Source organism: Pseudophryne corroboree, chromosome 5 (genome assembly GCF_028390025.1).
Source record: "Pseudophryne corroboree isolate aPseCor3 chromosome 5, aPseCor3.hap2, whole genome shotgun sequence".
NCBI classification, from domain to species: Eukaryota; Metazoa; Chordata; class Amphibia; order Anura; family Myobatrachidae; genus Pseudophryne; species Pseudophryne corroboree.
In genome coordinates this window covers 843,773,676-843,794,238 of record NC_086448.1, presented here as the reverse complement: position 1 = coordinate 843,794,238, position 20,563 = coordinate 843,773,676, and positions in this window count along the sequence as shown.

Genomic DNA, 20,563 nt, shown 5'->3' with positions numbered 1-20,563 from the left:
GTACGCTTAAAGACCCTTGAGAGCGTAAGCTAGAAGCTATGCTAAAGTCAATGTATACAGCAGCAGGGGTGCTGCTTAGACCTAGTTCGGTTGGAATTTGGGTAACAAAGGCTATGATTATATGGATAACACAGCTCAGGTCCGCCCTACAAGACGACCACCTTATACTTTTCGCTGATCAAATCTGAAGCTGCTGCGTACCTATGTACAGCTTCTACGGATGTCTGCCAGGTCACTTCTCGCCTTTCGGCATCCCTAATTACGGCACGACGGGCACTATGGCTGCGTTCTTGGCAGGCGGAGGCAGAGGTCAAACGAGGTATAGAAGCGTTACCTTACGCTGGCGAGAAGTTGTTTGGTCCTGAATTGGACAAATGGATTTCTGAGGCCACGGGGGGGGGGGTAAAAGTCTGTTTTCCTACCTTTGCCTCCACAGGTACCTAGACGGAAATACTCTGGACCAGCGTTCAAATCCTTTAGACCTCAGCCCTTTTGAGGCCGTGGTAGAGGAACAACCACACAGGGTAGGCGTTTCAACAAACCACCACCCGTCGTCAGGACGTTAAGACCACCGACAAGCCAGTGGTATGACTGGTTCCCAGCCCATCTCGGATCTTCAGTTGTGGGGGCACGCATTCAGACGTTCCACTTGGCGTGATTCCAGACATCCACAGATGGGTGGATCCGCAATTTAGTGTTAAAAGGTACAAAATAGAGTTCGACTGTCTCCCTCCAGAGCTCTTTTTCAAGACAGGACTGCCTGTGTCAGAAGACAAGAAGGCGGTTCTGCAGATCGCGATTCAGTCTCTACTAGATTCAGCAGTGTTGATTCCGGTCCCAGTTCAACAAGGTCAAGGTTATTATTCCAGTCTGTTTGTGGTACCAAAGCCAGATGGCTCTGTCAGACCAATATTGAACCTAAAGGGGCTCAATCAGTACGTCACTTACTACAGATTCAAGATGGAATCCCTGCGGACAGTAATTGCAGGTTTAAAACCACAGGAATTCATGATTGCGCTGGATCTCAAGGATGCGTACTTATACATTCCAATTTGGCCACCGCATCAGAAGTACTTAAGGTTTGCGGTACAGCAAAACCATTATCAATTTCAGGCTCTACCGTTTGGCCTCTCGTCAGCGCCTCGGGTATTCACCAAAGTGATATCTGTGATGACCGCTCATCTCAGATCCCTGGGAGTGATAATAGTTCCTTACTTGAACGATTGCTCATCAAAGCTCAGTCTCAACAGATGCTCCTCCAACATGCCTTGCCTGACATACAGTGTGCTAGTTCAGCACGGTTGGATTGTTAACTTCAAGAAATCACATCTGATTCCGTCTCAACGACTTCAATTCCTAGGAATGATTCTCGATACGGTGAATCAAAGAATTTACCTGCCAGAACAGAAAGTACAGAGTATTCGTCATCTGGTACAGTTAGTGCTCAAGCCACGCACAGTCTCGGTACATTTGTGCATTCGGCTGTTAGGAAAGATGGTGTCGGCTTTCGAAGCGCTCCAATTCTGAAGATTTCACTTACGTCCTTTTCAACTGGATGTGCTCGCACAGTGGTCGGGCTCGCATCTGCAAATTCACCAGATGGTGCGGTTGTCTCCAAGGACCAGAGTATCTCTACTCTGGTGGCTCCAAGTACACCATCTCACCGCAGGAAACAGGTTCGGCATCTGGAATTGGATAATTCTAACGACGGACGCGAGTCTCAGAGGTTGGGGAGCTGTGATCCAAAATTGTCAGCTTCAGGGTCTCTGGACAGTTCGTGAAAGATTGCTGTCTATAAATGTCCTGGAACTCCGAGCAATTTACAACGCGCTGCGACAAGCAGTGCACATGCTTCGGTCTCAGGCTGTCCAAGTGCAGTCAGACAACGCGACGGCAGTCGCGTACATCAACAAACAAGGAGGAACAAGAAGCTGCATGGCCATGCGGGAAGTAGCTCGAATCCTCAATTGGGTCGAGCAGCACCAAGTGATATTGTCGGCAGTGTTCAGCCGTCGGGATTTTCATCCAGGAGAATGGGCATTAAATCTAGATGTTGGTTCAGCGGTTGGGTTACCCACAGGTGGACCTGATGGCATCTCGCCAAAATCATCAAACACCCCAGTATGTGTCCAGAACACGAGATCCAAAGGCAGTGGCAGTGGATGCTCTCACGATCGCGTGGCCGTACAGCCTGGTGTATCTGTTTCCACGGTTTCCGCTGCTTCCTCTGTTGCTAAAGCGGATCAAACGAGAGTCCACCACAGTCATACAAGTGGCACCTCATTGGCCTCGGAGAGCTTGGTTCTCGGATCTCCGCGGGCTACTCGCAGACGATCCTTGGCCGCTCCCGCTACGTCCGGACCTGTTACAACAGGGTCCGTTCCTTTACCCCAATTTAGCACGGCTGCGTTTGACGGGGTGGCTGTTGAAACCGCCCTCTTAAGAAGAGCGGGTATTCCGGAATCGGTTATACCAACCATGTTACGTGCTAGGAAGCCGGTTACGGCAGCTCATTATCACAGAATTTGGCGTACCTATATAGGTTGGTGTGAAGCTTGGAAGTTTCCGACATCATCTTTCAATTTATCCCGTCTTTTGCTATTTCCACAGACGGGGTTGGATGGAGGACTTCATTTATCTACACTAAAGGTGCAGATATCTGCTTTGTCAATTTACTATCAAAGACGATTGGCTCTATTGCCGTCTGTACACACCTTCCTGCAAGGTGTCCTCAGAGTCCAGCCCTCCATTCATTCCACCTACAGCGCCATGGGACTTGACTCTGGTTTTAGATTTCTTACAGTCTTCATATTTTGAACCCTTACAACTAGTGGATATTAAGTTTCGCACTTGGAGACCAGTTTTTCTCCTAGCCTTAGCAAGGAGTGTTTCAGAATTGGGTGCCTTGTCATGCAAGCCACCGTATCTGGTGTTTCATGATAGAGCGGAACTTCGGACGAATCCCGCTTTCCTACCAAAGGTAGTGTCATCTTTTCACATCAATCAACCAATCGCAGTTCCGGTGTTATCAGAAGGTTCAGGGACTTCAGCTACTTTGGATGTGGTACGCGCATTACGCGTTTATGTAGCCAGAACGTCTACAGTACATAAAACTGATACATTGTTCTCTATGATGCAGTCAAGATGGGTTGGCTAGTGTCCAAGCAGACCTTATCCAGATGGATTAAGCTGACCATACGTCAGGCTTACCTTCATGCTAGGCTACAGTCACCTACATCAGTTTCAGCTCATTCCACACGTTCTGTGGGAACATCATGGGCAGCTGGTCGTGGGGCTTCTACGACGCAGCTTTGCCGTGCGGCTACCTGGTCATCAGTGCACATGTTTGTGCGCTTTTACAAGTTTGATACATTTGCGGCATCAGCATCTAGCTTTGGCCGTCTATGGTTACAGGTGCCAAACAGCTCTCCGCCCAAGGGGGAAACTTTAGTACGTCCCAAGAGTACTCCGGTGACCCCTAGTGGATGAAGAAGAAAATAGGATTTTGGTACTTACCAGGTAAATCCTTTTCTTTGAATCCACAGGGGGCACTGGACGCCCACCCAGAGCAGTTTTTGCCTGTGTTGGGGTAATTTCAGTGGATCTTATGGTAACACATTCTCACCGACTTGTTCAAATGTTCAGGTCTCATAGATTATTGTGTCAACTGTTTAGTTGTCCCGTTACGTTATGTGTCAACTTTATCGTTGTCCGTTATGTTATAATGTTTTATGTAATTCTCCAATGTCATCCTCTCTATCGCTCCTGTTCGGCTCAGTAAAAAACACTGAGGTATTCTGGGAGTATGGAGGGGAGGAGAGTTACTAATTTAAATATTCAGTGCCTGTCCTGCTAACGCCCGTCCATATTCCAAGAGTACTCCAGTGACCCCTATGGATTCAAAGAAAAGGATTTATCTGGTAAGTACCAAAATCCTATTTTTTGTCGTGATGGATTGCACCTGAATGAGGAGGGGGCAGCGGTGCTGGGGGGGAAGGATGGTTAAAAGGTTGGAGGAGATTTTAAACTAGGTGCCTAGGGGGAGGGTTTTGCAAGAAATTACGGGTCATTCAGTAAGAATAGCAGGGGTGGCGTTAGTGAACAAAATGGGGGAGGAGTAGGGGGGAGGAATAGAGCAGACGGCAAAGGTAGTAATATGGAAACTACAAAGGGTGTTAGAATAACAGTAACCAACCGTAACTAGAAGCTTTACAGGTAAAAAGGGGGAACTAGAAATCCTTGCAGCAAGCAAGGAATATGATATTATAGGCATTACTGAAACGTGGTGGGACGAATCTCACGATTGGACAGTCAATCTAGAGGGTTACACGCTGTACAGGAGAGACAGACTAAATAAACGGGGAGGAGGGGTATGTCTTTACGTAAAGCCATTTCTAAAACCTGTTATACGGGAAGATATTCAAGAAGGGACTGTAAATACTATTGAGACGTTATGGGTAGAAATTGCAGCGGGGGTAAAGGAATAAAGAAGTTATTATTGGGGTTATGTTAGAGGCCGCCTGGTATTAATGTGTCTGACGAGAAATTGTTACTGAACCAAATTGAAAGCATCAGGAGTAGGAGACATAGTAGTGATGGGAGATTTCAACTATCCCGAGAAACTGGAAAATCAATTCATGTGATACTGCTAGGGGCAATATGTTGTTAAACACGCTAAATTATAATTACTTAGTTCAATTAATCGAGGAACCAACTAGGTACACCGCAATCTTAGACCTGGTATTAACTAACAATGGGGAACTGGTATCAAATATTGAAGTAGGGGAACCGATTGGAAACAGCGACCACAATATGGTCACATTCAATATCCGTTATCATAAGCAGTCCTATACTGGCTCAACTAGGACTCTAAACTTTAGCAAGCCAACTTTGACATGATGAAGGAAGCATTAAGGGACATTGAATGGGAAATTCTGTTTCAAGGAAAAAATACTACAGAGAAATTGGATGTATTAAAATCACTGCTAGTTAATAATACTCATAAATTTATTCCCACCAGCAGCAAAAAAAGGAATAAAAATCCCAAACCAATGTGGTATAACAAAAATATAAAGGAATTAATGGACAAAAAAGACGAGCATTTAAAAAAAATACAAATCTGAGGGGGATGCGGAGTCATTTCAACACTATAAGGACTGTAACAAAATATGCAAAAAAGGAATAAGAGCGGCTAAAGTAGAAACTGAAAGGCTAGTAGCAAAGGAAAGCAAAGCGAATCCCAAAATTTTAAGTACATCAACAGTAAGAGACTAAAGAAGGAGAGTATAGGCCCTTTAAAGGACAAGAGGGGAGTCTTAATCAAAAATGATAATGACATAGCAAACAAACTAAAAAAGTTTTTTTTCAACGGTATTTACCAGAGAGGACCAAATGCTGGGTCTAACACAAAATCTCAACAAAGATAATGTCCCACTGCTAAATGCTTATTTGTGAGAGGAGGTAGTCTGTGACCGATTAAAAAAGTTAAAGATTAATAAGTTACCTGGTCCCGATGGAATTCACCCGAGGGTTCTTATGGAGCTGCACGCTGAACTAGCAAGACCTCTATTTTTGATCTTGATGGATTTGGTTAAATCGGGTATGGTTCCCAAGGACTGGCGTATAGCGTAGGTAGTGCCGATATTTAAAAAGGGGAGCAAAGCTGAAGCAGGTAATTATAGACCAGTTAGTCTTGCATCTATAGTGGGGAAAGTATTCAAAAGTTCCTTGAAGCAAATAAGGTCGTTAAAGGGAACCAACATGGATTTGTGAAGGACAGATCATGTCAGACCAACTTACTTGGCTTTTGTGAAACAGTAAGTGCAAACCTGGATCAGGGTAAGGAGGTGGATATAATCTTTTTAGACTTTGCCAATGCTTTCGACACTGTACCACACATGCGTCTTATCTATAAGCTACAAGAAATAAGGCTAGGGAGTACAATATGCACTTGGGTCAGTAATTGGTTAGATAATAGGGAGCAGCGCGTTGTGGTCAATGGATAATTTTCAATTTGGACTAAAGTACTAAGTGGTGTGCCACAAGGGTCTGTACTTGGACCACTTTTGTTCAACATTTTCATCAACAACCTAACTAGGTATAGAGAGAATGGTGTCAATTTTCGCAGACGATACCAAATTGTGTAAGGTTATAAATACAGAGGGGGATGCTGAGTCTCTTCAGAATGACTTAAGTAAACTGGAAACATGGGCAGCACAATGGAGAATGAGATTCAATACAGACAAGTGTAAGGTAATGCACTGTGAGGGAAAGACCAAAAATTACACCTACATACTAAATGGGGTAATATTAGGGGATTCTGTACTGGAAAAAGACTTAGGGGTTCACATAGATAACAAATTAAGTATCAGTACCCAAAGTAGGATTGCGGCAAAGAAGGCTAATAAGATATTAGCATGCATAAAACGGGGAATTGATACAAGGGACGAGAGTGTTATACTCCCGTTATATAAATCACTAGTGAGGCCACATCTTGAATACTGTGTACAATTCTGGGCACCGTACTACAAAAAGGATATCCTGGAGCTAGAAAAGGTTCAGAGGCGGACGACCAAACTAATTAAGGGGATGGAGACGCTGGAATATGAGGAAAGGCTTGCAAGGCTAGGCATGTTTACACTGGAAAAGAGGAGACTAAGAGGGGACATGATCAACATCTACAAATATATAAGGCAGAGGTTCTCAAACTCGGTCCTTGGGGGCCCACACAGTGCATGTTTTGCAGGTCTCCTCACAGAATCGCAAGTGAAATAATTAGCTCCACCTGTGGACCTTTTAAAATGTGTCTGTGAGTAATTAATACACCTGTGCACATGCTGGGTTACCTGCAAAACATGCACTGTGTGTGCCCCCGAGGACTGAGTTTGAGAACCTCTGATATAAGGGGTGAATACACAGAGCTTGGGAGGGACCTGTTTTCTACAAGATCAGTATTTTGGGGGAAAGGGACAGGGAAGCTACTGCACTAGTAATATAAACTATACTGTACTACTAAACCCCACATTTACTATTTCATAAATTTGAATTAGTTGTGGGGGTGCTGCCACAGTTTAGGTTGTTGCCAATAGAAAACTTATTCACAAAAGAGGGAAAGGGATTGGTCTTCAGTGGCGCACAAAAATAAATGGATACATAAAATATAACTTTTATTGTAATATGGTTAAAAAGCCTGTAACTGTGAAATATTAAACACCAACATACAATTACAAAACAAAGTGTAACATATATTGTTAAAAATACACACTGTACCCAGAGTGTCGTGCACTGCCAATAAATTTAATTGATGGGTACTATGACCGCTCTTATTGTGTGTAATGCTAATTTTTTCGTAGATGTTAATAAAGATTTTTTACACTCCTTATATCACAGTGACTGGTTTCTTGTATTAGTTTCCTTCAAATCAAACTTTCTAATAAATGTATGGATGTAGACCATTACAGAAAATATCTAAATGTCTATACTATATAGCACTATATTATCATGCAGTTGTGAGTAGCCACATATTGGGCCAGCTTCTATGAATGATAATTATTCCCCAGAGTCTAATATTGGCCTTATGTGTCACTGGTTGCTTTCAATTGGTTAATATTGGGTAACCAATGAAAATAAGATTTTACTCACCGTTAAATCTATTTCTCGTAGTCCGTAGTGGATGCTGGGAACTCCGTAAGGACCATGGGGAATAGCGGCTCCGCAGGAGACTGGGCACAACTAAGAAAGATTTAGGACTACCTGGTGTGCACTGGCTCCTCCCTCTATGACCCTCCTCCAGACCTCAGTTAGGATACTGTGCCCGGAAGAGCTGACACAATAAGGAAGGATTTTGGAATCCCGGGTAAGACTCATACCAGCCACACCAATCACACCGTATAACTCGTGATACTATACCCAGTTAACAGTATGATAACAACTGAGCCTCTCAACAGATGGCTCAACAATAACCCTTTAGTTAGGCAATAACTATATACAAGTATTGCAGACAATCCGCACTTGGGATGGGCGCCCAGCATCCACTACGGACTACGAGAAATAGATTTACCGGTGAGTAAAATCTTATTTCTCTATCGTCCTAGTGGATGCTGGGGTTCCTGAAAGGACCATGGGGGGGATAGCGGCTCCGCAGGAGACAGGGCACAAAAGTAAAGCTTTCCGATCAGGTGGTGTGCACTGGCTCCTCCCCCTATGACCCTCCTCCAAGCCAGTTAGATTTTTGTGCCCGGCCGAGAAGGGTGCAATCTAGGTGGCTCTCCTAAAGAGCTGCTTAGAAAAGTTTAGCTTAGGTTTTTTATTTTACAGTGAGTCCTGCTGGCAACAGGATCACTGCAACGAGGGACTTAGGGGAGAAGAAGTGAACTCACCTGCGTGCAGGATGGATTGGCTTCTTGGCTACTGGACATCAGCTCCAGAGGGACGATCACAGGTACAGCCTGGATGGTCACCGGAGCCTTGCCGCCGGCCCCCTTGCAGATGCTGAAATAAGAAGAGGTCCAGAATCGGCGGCAGAAGACTCCTCAGTCTTCTAAAGGTAGCGCACAGCACTGCAGCTGTGCGCCATTTTCCTCTCAGCACACTTCACACGGCAGTCACTGAGGGTGCAGGGCGCTGGGAGGGGGGCGCCCTGGGAGGCAAATGAAAACCTATTTTGGCTAAAAATACCTCACATATAGCCTCCGGAGGCTATATGGAGATATTTAACCCCTGCCAGAATCCGTTAAGAGCGGGAGACGAGGCCTCCGAAAAAGGGGCGGGGCCTATCTCCTCAGCACACAGCGCCATTTTCCCTCACAGAAAGGCTGGAGGGAAGGCTCCCAGGCTCTCCCCTGCACTGCACTACAGAAACAGGGTTAAAACAGAGAGGGGGGGCACTAATTTGGCGTTAGAAATATATAAAAAAGATGCTATAAGGGAAAACACTTATATAAGGTTGTCCCTATATAATTATAGCGTTTTTGGTGTGTGCTGGCAAACTCTCCCTCTGTCTCTCCAAAGGGCTAGTGGGTCCTGTCCTCTATCAGAGCATTCCCTGTGTGTGTGCTGTGTGTCGGTACGTGTGTGTCGACATGTAGGAGGACGATGTTGGTGAGGAGGCGGAGCAATTGCCTGTAATGGTGATGTCACTCTCTAGGGAGTCGACACCGGAATGGATGGCTTATTTAGGGAATTACGTGATAATGTCAACACGCTGCAAGGTCGGTTGACGACATGAGACGGCCGACAAACAATTAGTACCGGTCCAGACGTCTCAAAAACACCGTCAGGGGTTTTAAAACGCCCGTTTACTTTAGTCGGTCGACACAGACACAGACAGGGACACTGAATCCAGTGTCGACGGTGAATAAACAAACGTATTCCTTATTAGGGCCACACGTTAAAGGCAATGAAGGAGGTGTTACATATTTCTGATACTACAAGTACCACAAAAGAGGGTATTATGTGGGATGTGAAAAAACTACCATAGTTTTTCCTGAATCGGATAAATTAAATAAAGTGTGTGATGATGCGTGGGTTCCCCCCGATAGAAAATTATGGGCGGTATACCCTTTCCCGCCAGAAGTTAGGGCGCGTTGGGAAACACCCCTTAGGGTGGATAAGGCGCTCACACGCTTATCAAAACAAGTGGCGGTACCGTCTATAGATAGGGCCGTCCTCAAGGACCAGCTGACAGGAGGCTGGAAAATATCATAAAAAGTATATACACACATACTGGTGTTATACTGCGACCAGCGTTCGCCTCAGCCTGGATGTGCAGAGCTGGGGTGGCTTGGTCGGATTCCCTGACTAAAAATATTGATACCCTTGACAGGGACAGTATTTTATTGACTATAGAGCATTTAAAGGATGCATTTCTATATATGCGAGATGCACAGAGGGATATTTGCACTCTGGCATCAAGAGTAAATGCGATGTCCATATCTGCCAGAAGATGTTATGGACACGACAGGGGTCAGGTGATGCAGATTCCAAACGGCACAAAGGTGTATTGCCGTATAAAGGAAGAGGAGTTATTTGGGGTCGGTCCATCGGACCTGGTGGCCACGGCAACTGCTGGAAAATCCACCGTTTTTACCCTAAGTCACATCTCTGCAGAAAAAGACACCGTCTTTTCAGCCTCAGTCCTTTCGTCCCTATAAGATCATATCTGCCCAGGGATAGAGGAAAGGGAAGAAGACTGCAGCAGGCAGCCCATTCCCAGGAACAGAAGCGTTCCACCGCTTCTGACAAGTTCTCAGCATGGCGCTGAGACCGTACAGGACCCCTGGATCCTACAAGTAGTATCCCAGGGGTACAGATTGGAATGTCGAGACGTTTCCCCTTCGCAGGCTCCTGAAGTCTGCTTTACCAAGGTCTCCCTCCGACAAGGAGGCAGTATGGGAAAAAATTCACAAGCTGTATTCCCAGCAGGTGATAATTAAATTACCCCTCCTACTACAAGAAAAGGGGTATTATTCCACACTGTATTGTGGTACTGAAGCCAGAAGGCTAGGTGAGACTTATTCTAAATCTAAAAAAATTTTTGAACACTTACAAAGGTTCAAATCAAGATGGAGTCACTCAGAGCAGTGATAACGAACAGGAAGAAGGGGACTATATAGTGTCCCGGGACATCAGGGATGCTTACCTCTATGTCCCAAATTTGCCCTTCTCACTAAGGGTACCTCAGGTTCGTGGTGCAGAACTGTCACTATCAGTTTCAGACGCTGCCGTTTGGATTGTCCACGGCACCCCGGGTCTTTACTAAGGTAATGGCCGAAATGATGATTCTTCTTCGAAGAAAAGGCGTCTTAATTATCCCTTACTTGGACGATCTCCTGATAAGGGCATAGTCCAGGGAACAGTTGGAGGTCGGAGTAGCACTATCTCGGATACTGCTACAACAGCACGGGTGGATTCTAAATATTCCAAAATCGCAGCTGATCCCGACGACACGTCTGCTGTGCCTAGGGATGATTCTGGACACAGTCCAGAAAAAGGTGTTTCTCCCGAAAGAGAAAGCCAGGGAGTTATCCGAGCTAGTCAGGAACCTCCTAAAAACAGTGCAGCATTGCACAAGGGTCCTGGTAGAAAATGGTGGCTTCCTACGAAGCAATTCCATTCGGCAGATTTCACGCAAGAACTTTTCAGTGGGATCTGCTGGACAAATGGTCCGGATCGCATCTTCAGATGCATCAGCGGATAACCCTATATCCAAGGACAAGGGTGTCTCTCCTGTGGTGGTTATAGAGTGCTCATCTTCTAGAGGGCCGCAGATTCGGCATTCAGGATTGGATGCTGGTGACCACGGAGCCCAGCCCGAGAGGCTGGGGAGCAGTCACACAAAGAAAAAAAAATTTCCAGGGAGTGTGATCAAGTCTGGAGACTTTTCTCCACATAAATATACTGGAGCTAAGGGTAAATTTATAATGCTCTAAGCTTAGCAAGACCTCTGCTTCAAGGTCAGCCGGTATTGATCCAGTGGGAAAAACATCACGGCTGTCGCCCACGTAAACAGACAGGGCGACACAAGAAGCAGGAGGGCAATGGCAAAAACTGCAAGGACTTTTCGCTGGGCGGAAAATCATGTGATAGCACTGTCAGCAGTGTTTCATCCCGGGAATGGAAACTGGGAAGCAGACTCCCTCAGCAGGCACGACCTCCACCCGGGAGAGTGGAAACTTCATCGGGAAGTTTTTTCCACATGATTGTAAACCGTTGGGAAATACCAAAGGTGGACATGATGGCGTCCCGTCTGAACAAAAAACGGGACAGGTATTGCGCCAGGTCAAGAGACCCTCAGGCAATAGCTGTGGACGTTCTGGTAACACCGTGGGTGTACCAGTCGGTGTATGTGTTCCCTCCTCTGCTTCTCATACCTAAGGTGCTGAGAATTATAAGACGTAGAGGAGTAAGAACTATACTCATGGCTCCGGATTGGCCAAGAAGGACTTGGTACCCGGAACTTCAAGAGATGTTTACAGAGGTCTTATGGCCTCTGCCGCTAAGAAGGGACTTGCTTCAGCAAGTACCATGTCTGTTCCAAGACTTACCGCAGCTGCGTTTGTTGGCATGGCGGTGGAACGCCGGATCCTAAGGGAAAAAGGCATTCCGGAAGAGGTCATTCCTACCCTGGTCAAAGCCAGAAAGGAGGTGACCGCACAACATTATCACCACATGTGGCGAAAATATGTTGCGTGGTGTGAGGCCAGGAAGGCCCCACAAAGAAATTTCAACTCGGTCGATTCCTGCATTTCCTGCAAACAGGAGTGTCTATGGGCCTCAAATTGGGGTCCATTAAGGTTCAAATTTCGGCCCTGTCAATTTTCTTCCAGAAAGAATTGGCTTCAGTTCCTGAAGTCCAGAACTTTGTCAAGGGAGTATTGCATATACAACCCCCTTTTGTGCCTCCAGTGGCACTGTGGGATCTCAACGTAGTTCTGGGATTCTTCAAATCACATTGGTTTAAAACCAGTCAAATCTGTGGATTTGAAGCATCTCACATGAAAAGTGACCATGTTCTTGGCCCTTGCCTGGACCAGGCGAGTGTCAAATTGGTGGTTTTTTTCTCAAAAAAGCCCATATTTGTTTGTCCATTCGGACAGGGCAGAGCTGCGGACTCGTCCCCAGTTCTCTCCCTAAGGTGGTGTCAGTGTTTCACCTGAACCAGCTTATTGTGGTGCCTTGCACCTACTAGGGACTTGGAGGACTCCAAGTTGCTAGATGTTGTCAGGGCCCTGAAAATATAGGTTCCAGGACGGCTGGAGTCAGGAAAACTGACTTGCTGTTATCCTGTATGCACCCAACAAACTGGGTGCTCTTGCTTTTAAGCAGACTATTGCTAGTTGGATGTGTAATACAATTCAGCTTGCACATTCTGTGGCAGGCCTGCCACAGCCAAAATATGTAAATGCCCATTCCACAAGGAAGGTGGGCTCATCTTGGGCGGCTGCCCGAGGGGTCTCGGCTTTACAACTTTGCCGAGCGGTTATTTAGTCAGGGGCAAACACGTTTGTAAAATCCTACAAATTTGATACCCTGGCTAAGGAGGACCTGGAGTTCTCTCATTCGGTGCTGCAGAGTCATCCGCACTCTCCCGCCCGTTTGGGAGCTTTGGTATAATCCCCATGGTCCTTTCAGGAACTCCAGCATCCACTAGGACGATAGAGAAAATAAGAATTTACTTACCGATAATTCTATTTCTCGGAGTCCGTAGTGGATGCTGGGCGCCCATCCCAAGTGCGGATTATCTGCAATACTTGTACATAGTTACAAAAATCGGGTTATTATTGTTGTGAGCCATCTTTTCAGAGGCTCCGCTGTTATCATACTGTTAACTGGGTTTAGATCACAAGTTGTACGGTGTGATTGGTGTGGCTGGTATGAGTCTTACCCGGGATTCAAAATTCCTCCCTTATTGTGTACGCTCGTCCGGGCACAGTACCTAACTGGCTTGGAGGAGGGTCATAGGGGGAGGAGCCAGTGCACACCACCTGATCGGAAAGCTTTACTTTTGTGCCCTGTCTCCTGCGGAGCCGCTATCCCCCCCATGGTCCTTTCAGGAACCCCAGCATCCACTACGGACTCCGAGAAATAGAATTATCGGTAAGTAAATTCTTATTTTTCTCTGACGTCCTAGTGGATGCTGGGGACTCCGTCAGGACCATGGGGATTAGCGGCTCCGCAGGAGACAGGGCACAAAATTTAAAAGTTTGACCACTAGGTGGTGTGTACTGGCTCCTCCCCCTATGACCCTCCTCCAAGCCTCAGTTAGGTTTTTGTGCCCGTCCGAGCAGGGTGCAATCTAGGTGGCTCTCCTAAAGAGCTGCTTAGAAAAAGTTTTATTAGGTTTTTTATTTTCAGTGAGTCCTGCTGGCAACAGGCTCACTGCAACGAGGGACTTAGGGGAGAAGAAGTGAACTCACCTGCGTGCAGGATGGATTGGCTTCTTGGGCTACTGGACACTAGCTCCAGAGGGACGATCACAGGTACAGCCTGGATGGGTCACCGGAGCCGCGCCGCCGACCCCCTTGCAGATGCCGAAAAGAGAAGAGGTCCAGAAACCGGCGGCTGAAGACTTCTCAGTCTTCATGAGGTAGCGCACAGCACTGCAGCTGTGCGCCATTGCTCTCGGCACACTTCACACCAACGGTCACTGAGGGTGCAGGGCGCTGGGGGGGGCGCCCTGGGCAGCAATGAGAAATACCTATTCTGGCTAAAATACATCACATATAGCTCCTGGGGCTATATGGATGTATTTAACCCCTGCCAGGTTTTCAGAAAAACCGGGAGAAGAAGCCCGCCGAAAAGAGGGCGGGGCCTATTCTCCTCAGCACACAGCGCCATTTTCCTACACAGCTCCGCTGCTAGGAAGGCTCCCAGGCTCTCCCCTGCACTGCACTACAGAAACAGGGTAAAAACAGAGAGGGGGGGCACTTATTTGGCGATATTAACAATATTTCTCTAACGTCCTAGTGGATGCTGGGAACTCCGTAAGGACCATGGGGAATAGCGGGCTCCGAAGGAGGCTGGGCACTCTAGAAAGATCTTAGACTACCTGGTGTGCACTGGCTCCTCCCACCATGACCCTCCTCCAAGCCTCAGTTAGATTTCGTGCCCGGCCGAGGTTGGATGCACACTAGGGGCTCTCCTGAGCTCTTAGAAAAGTTATAGTCTTAGAATTTGTTCTTTTCAGTGAGACCTGCTGGCAACAGGCTCACTGCAGCGAGGGACTAAGGGGAGAAGAAGCGAACTCGCCTGCTTGCAGCCGGATTGGGCTTCTTAGGCTACTGGACACCATTAGCTCCAGAGGGATCGACCGCAGGCCCAGCCTTGATGTTCGGTCCCGGAGCCGCGCCGCCGTCCCCCTTACAGAGCCAGAAGCAAGAAGATGGTCCGGAAAATCGGCGGCATGAAGACTCAGTCTTCACCAAGGTAGCGCACAGCACTGCAGCTGTGCGCCATTGCTCCTCTCACACACTTCATACTCCGGTCACTGAGGGTGCAGGGCGCTGGGGGGGGGGCGCCCTGAGGCAGCAATAAAAACACCTTGGCTGGCAAAAATACCTCAATATATAGCCCCAGGGGCTATATATGAGGTAAATACCCCTGCCAGAAGTCCATAAAAAACGGGAGAATAGGCCGCGAAAAAGGGGCGGAGCCTATCTCCTCAGCACACTGGCGCCATTTTCCCTCACAGCTCCGTTGGAGGGAAGCTCCCTGGCTCTCCCCTGCAGTCTACAAGGGTTAAAAAAAAAGAGAGAGGGGGCACTAAATTTAGGCGCAGTATACATTATATATATATAGATATAAAGCTATAGGGGACATAACTCAGTTAGTCCCTGCAGTATATAGCGCTCTGGTGTGTGCTGGCATACTCTCACTCTGTCCCCCCAAAGGGCTTTTGTGGGTCCTGTCCTCGTTTAGAGCATTCCCTGTGTGTCTGCGGTGTGTCGGTACGGCTGTGTCGACATGTTGAATGAGGAGGCTTATATGGTGACGGAACAGAGGCCGATATATGTGATGTCGCCCCCTGTGGGGCCGACACCAGAGTGGATAGAGAGGTAAAAGGTATTAACCGACAGTGTCAACTCCTTACATAAAAGGGTGGATGACGTAACAGCTGTGGGACAGCCGGCTTCGCAGCCCGCGCCTGCCCAGGCGTCTCAAAGGCCATCAGGGGCTCAAAAACGCCCGCTCTCTCAGATGGCAGACACAGATGTCGACACGGAGTCTGACTCCAGTGTCGACAAGGTGGAGACATATACACAATCCAATCCGTGACTTGATCCCGGCAATAAAAAATGTGTTATACATTTCTGACTTTAACCTCTATAAATGGGTTTTAGGTTTGGGGAGAAAAAACAGGCAGTGTTTTGTTCCCCCATCAGATGAATAAATGAAGTGTGTGAAAAGTGTGGGTTCCCCCGTTAAGAAACTGGTAATTTATAAAAAGTTACTGATGGCGTACCCTTTCCCGCCAGGAGGATAAGTTACGCTGGGAGATATCCCCTAGGGTGGATAAGGCGCTCACACGTTTGTCAAAAAAGGTGGCACTGCCGTCTTAGGATACGGCCACTTTAATAGGTACCTGTTGATAAAAAAAACAGGAGGCTATCCTGAAGTCTGTATTTACACACTCAGGTACTAGACTGAGACCTGCAGATAGTGCTGCTGCAGCGTGGTTGGTGACCCTGTCAAACAGGGATAATAGTTGGCAAACATAAAAACATGTTAAAGACGTTGTCTTATATATGGGGGATGCACAGAGGGATATTTTGCCGGCTGGCATCCAAAATAAATGTAATGTCCATTCTGTCAGGAGGGTATTAGAGACCTGTCACTGGACAGGTGATGCTGACTTAAAAAGCGCATAGAGAGCCTTATAAGAGTGAGGAATTATTTGGGGATGGTCTCTGGGACCTTGTATCCACAGCAACTGCTGGGAAGAAATAATTTTACCTCAGGTTTCCTCACAGAAAAAGGTACAGTCCTTTCGGCTTCAGAAAAGCAAGCGGGTCAAATGGCGCTTCCTTTCTGTACAGAGACAAGGGTAGAGGGAAAAAGCTGCACCAGTCAGCCTGTTCTCAGAATCAAGATTCTTCCCCCGCCTCCTGTGAGTACACACCATGACGCGGGTGCTCCACAGGTGTAGCCAGGTACGGTGGGGGGCCGCCTCAAAAATTTCAGCAATTAGTGGGCTCGCTCACAGGTGGATCCCTGTTTCTTCCAAGTAGTATTTCAGGGGTACAAGCTGGAATTAGAGATGTCTCCCCCCAGCCGTTTCCTAAAATATGCCTTGCTGACAACTCCCTCAAGCAGGGAGGCTGTGCTAGAGGCAATTAATAAGCGGTATTCCCAGCAGGTAATACTCAAGGTGCCCCTACTTCAACAAGGACGGGGTTACTATTCCACACGGGTTGGGGTACCGAAACCGCATGGTTCGGTGTGACCCATTTTATATTTAAAATCCTTGAACATAAAAAAATTCAAGTTCAAGATGGAATCGCTCAGGGCGGTTATTGTAAGCCTGGACGAGGGGGATTACATGGTATCCCGGGACATCAAGGATGCTTACCTGCATGTCCCCATTTACCATCCTCGCCAGGAGTACCTCAGGTTTGTGGTACAGGATTACCATTACCAAGTCCAGACACTGCCGTTTGGACTGTACATGGCACCGAGGGTGTTTTATCAAGGTAATGGCCGAAATGATGATACTCCTTCAAAAAAAGGGAGTTGTAATTATCCCGTAATTGGACAATCTCGTTATAAGGGCGAGGTCCAAGGAGCAGTTGGTAGTCGGGGTAGCACTATTTTGGAAAGTGCTACAACAGCATAGGTGGATTCTAAACAGTCCAAAGTCACAGCTGGTTCCTATGACACGTCTACTGTTCCTGGGGATGGTTCTGGACATAAACCAGAAATAGTGTTTCTCCCGGAGGAGAAAGCCAAGGAGTTGTCATCTCTAGTCAGAGACCTCCTGAAACCAAAATAGGTAGCGGTGCATCATTGCACGCGAGTCCTGGGAAAAATGGTAGCTTCTTACGAAGCAATCCCATTAGGCAGGTTCCATACAAGAACTTTTCAGAGGGACCTGTTGGACAAGTGGTCCGGATCGCATCTTCCGATGCATAGGCTGATAACCCTGTCTCCAAGGACCAGGGTATCTCTACTGTGGTGGCTGCAGAGTGCCCATCTTCAAGAGGGCCGCAGGTTCGGCATACAGGACTAGGTCCTAGTGACCATGGATTCCAGCCTTTGAGGCTGGGGGGCAGTCACATAGGGAAGAAACTTCCAGGGACTTTGGTCAAGTCAGGTTATTTCCCTATACATAAATATAATGGATCTGAGGGCCATTTACAATGCCCTGAGGCCAGCAAGGCCTCTGCTTCAAAACCAGCCGGTACTGATCCAATCAGACAACATCACGGCAGTCGCCCATGTAATCAACAGGGCGGCACAAAAAGCAGGATGGCGATGGCAGAAGCCACAAGGATTCTCCGATAGGCGGAATATCATGTGTTAGCACTGTCAGCAGTGTTCATTCCCGGAGTGGACAACTGGGAAGCAAATCTTCTCAACAGACACGACCTCCACCCGGGAGAATGGGGACTTCCTCCAGAAGTCTTCCAATAGGATTGTACACCATTGGGAAAGGCCACAGGTGGACATGATGGCGTCCCGCCTTAACAAAAAGCTATAAAAGATATTGCTCCAGGTCAAGGGACCCTCAGGCGATAGCTATGGACGCTCTGGTAACACCGTGGGTGTACCAGTCGGTTTAGGTGTTCTCCCCTCTGCCTCTCATACCAAAGGTACTGAGAATAATAAGAAGGCGAGGAGTAAGAACGATACTCGTGGATGGCCAAGAAGAGCTTGGTACCCAGAACTTCAAGAATTTATATCAGAGGACCAATGGCCTCTGCCACTCAGTCAGGACCTGCGGCAGCAGGGGCCCTGTCTGTTCCAAGACTTACCGCGGCTGCGTTTGACGGCATGGCGGTTGAACGCCGGATCCTGAAGGAAAAGGGTATTCCGGAGGAAGTAATTCCTACGCTTACTAAAGCCAGGAAAGAGGTTACAGCAACTCATTATCACCGCATATGGCGAAAATATGTTGCATGGTGTGAGGCCGAAAGGGCCCCAACAGAGGAATTTCAACTAGGTCGATTTCTGCATTTCCTGCAAGCAGGAGTGACTATGGGCCTTAAATTGGGTTCCATTAAGGTACAGATCTCGGCTCTGTCGATTTTCTTTCAAAAAAGAACTAGCTTCAGTACCTGAAGTTCAGACATTTATAAAAGGAGTGCTGCATAGTCAGCCCCCGTTTGTGCCTCCTGTGGCACCTTGGGATCTCAACGTGGTGTTGAGTTTTCTTAAAATCACTTTGGTTTGAACCACTAAAAACCGTGGATCTGAAATATCTCACATGGAAGGTGGTTATGTTATTTGCCTTGGCTTCTGCCAGGCGAGTATCAGAATTGGCGGCTTTGTCTTGTAAAAGCCCTTATTTGATTTTCCATATGGATAGGGCAGAATTGAGGACTCGTCCCCAGTTTCTCCCTAAGGTGGTGTCAGCGTTTCACCTGAACCAGCCTATTGTGGTGCCTGCGGCTACTAAGGATTTGGAGGACTCCAAGTTGCTAGACGTTGTCAGGGCCCTGAAAATATATGTTTCCAGGACGGCTGGAGTCAGAAAATCTGACTCGCTGTTTATCCTATATGCACCCAACAAGCTGGGTGCTCCTGCTTCTAAGCAGACTATTGCTCGTTGGATTTGTAGTACAATTCAGCTTGCACATACTGTGGCAGGCCTGCCACAGCCAAAATCTGTCAATGCCCATTCCACAAGGAAGGTGGGCTCATCTTGGGCGGCTGCCCGAGGGGTCTCGGCTTTACAACTTTGCCGAGCAGCTACTTGGTCAGGGGCAAACACGTTTGCAAAATTCTACAAATTTGATACCCTGGCTGAGGAGGACCTGGAGTTCTCTCATTCGGTGCTGCAGAGTCATCCGCACTCTCCCGCCCGTTTGGGAGCTTTGGTATAATCCCCATGGTCCTTACGGAGTTCCCAGCATCCACTAGGACGTTAGAGAAAATAAGAATTTACTCACCGGTAATTCTATTTCTCGTAGTCCGTAGTGGATGCTGGGCGCCCATCCCAAGTGCGGTTTATCTGCATTACTTGTACATAGTTATTGTTAACTAAATCGGGTTATTGTTGAGCCATCTGTTGAGAGGCTCTATTGTTTCATACTGTTAACTGTGTTTCATATCACGAGTTGTACGGTGTGATTGGTGTGGCTGGTATGAGTCTTACCCGGGATTCAATATCCTTCCTTATTGTGTACGCTCGTCCGGGCACAGTACCTAACTGAGGCTTGGAGGAGGGTCATGGTGGGAGGAGCCAGTGCACACCAGGTAGTCTAAGATCTTTCTAGAGTGCCCAGCCTCCTTCGGAGCCCGCTATTCCCCATGGTCCTTACGGAGTTCCCAGCATCCACTACGGACTACGAGAAATAGAATTACCGGTGAGTAAATTCTTATTTTGAGCTGCTATAAGGGGAACACACTTATTTAAGGTTGTCCCTATATATTTATAGCGCTTGGGTGTGTGCTGGCAAACTCTCCCTCTGCCTCCCCAAAGGGCTAGTGGGGTCCTGTCTTCTATTAGAGCATTCCCTGTGTGTCTGCTGTGTGTCGGTACGCGTGTGTCGACATGTATGAGGACGATGTTGGTGTGGAGGCGGAGCAATTGCCTGTAATGGTGATGTCACCCCCTAGGGAGTCGACACCAGAATGGATGGCTTTATTTATGGAATTACGTGATACTGTCAGCACGCTGCAAAGGTCGGTGGACGACATGAGACGGCCGGCAAACCAGTTAGTACCTGTCCAGGCGTCTCAAACACCGTCAGGGGCTGTAAAACGCCCTTTACCTCAGTCGGTCGACACAGACCCAGACACGGACACCGAATCCAGTGTCGACGGTGAAGAAACAAACGTATTTTCCAGTAGGGCCACACGTTATATGATCACGGCAATGAAGGAGGTTTTGCATATCTCTGAT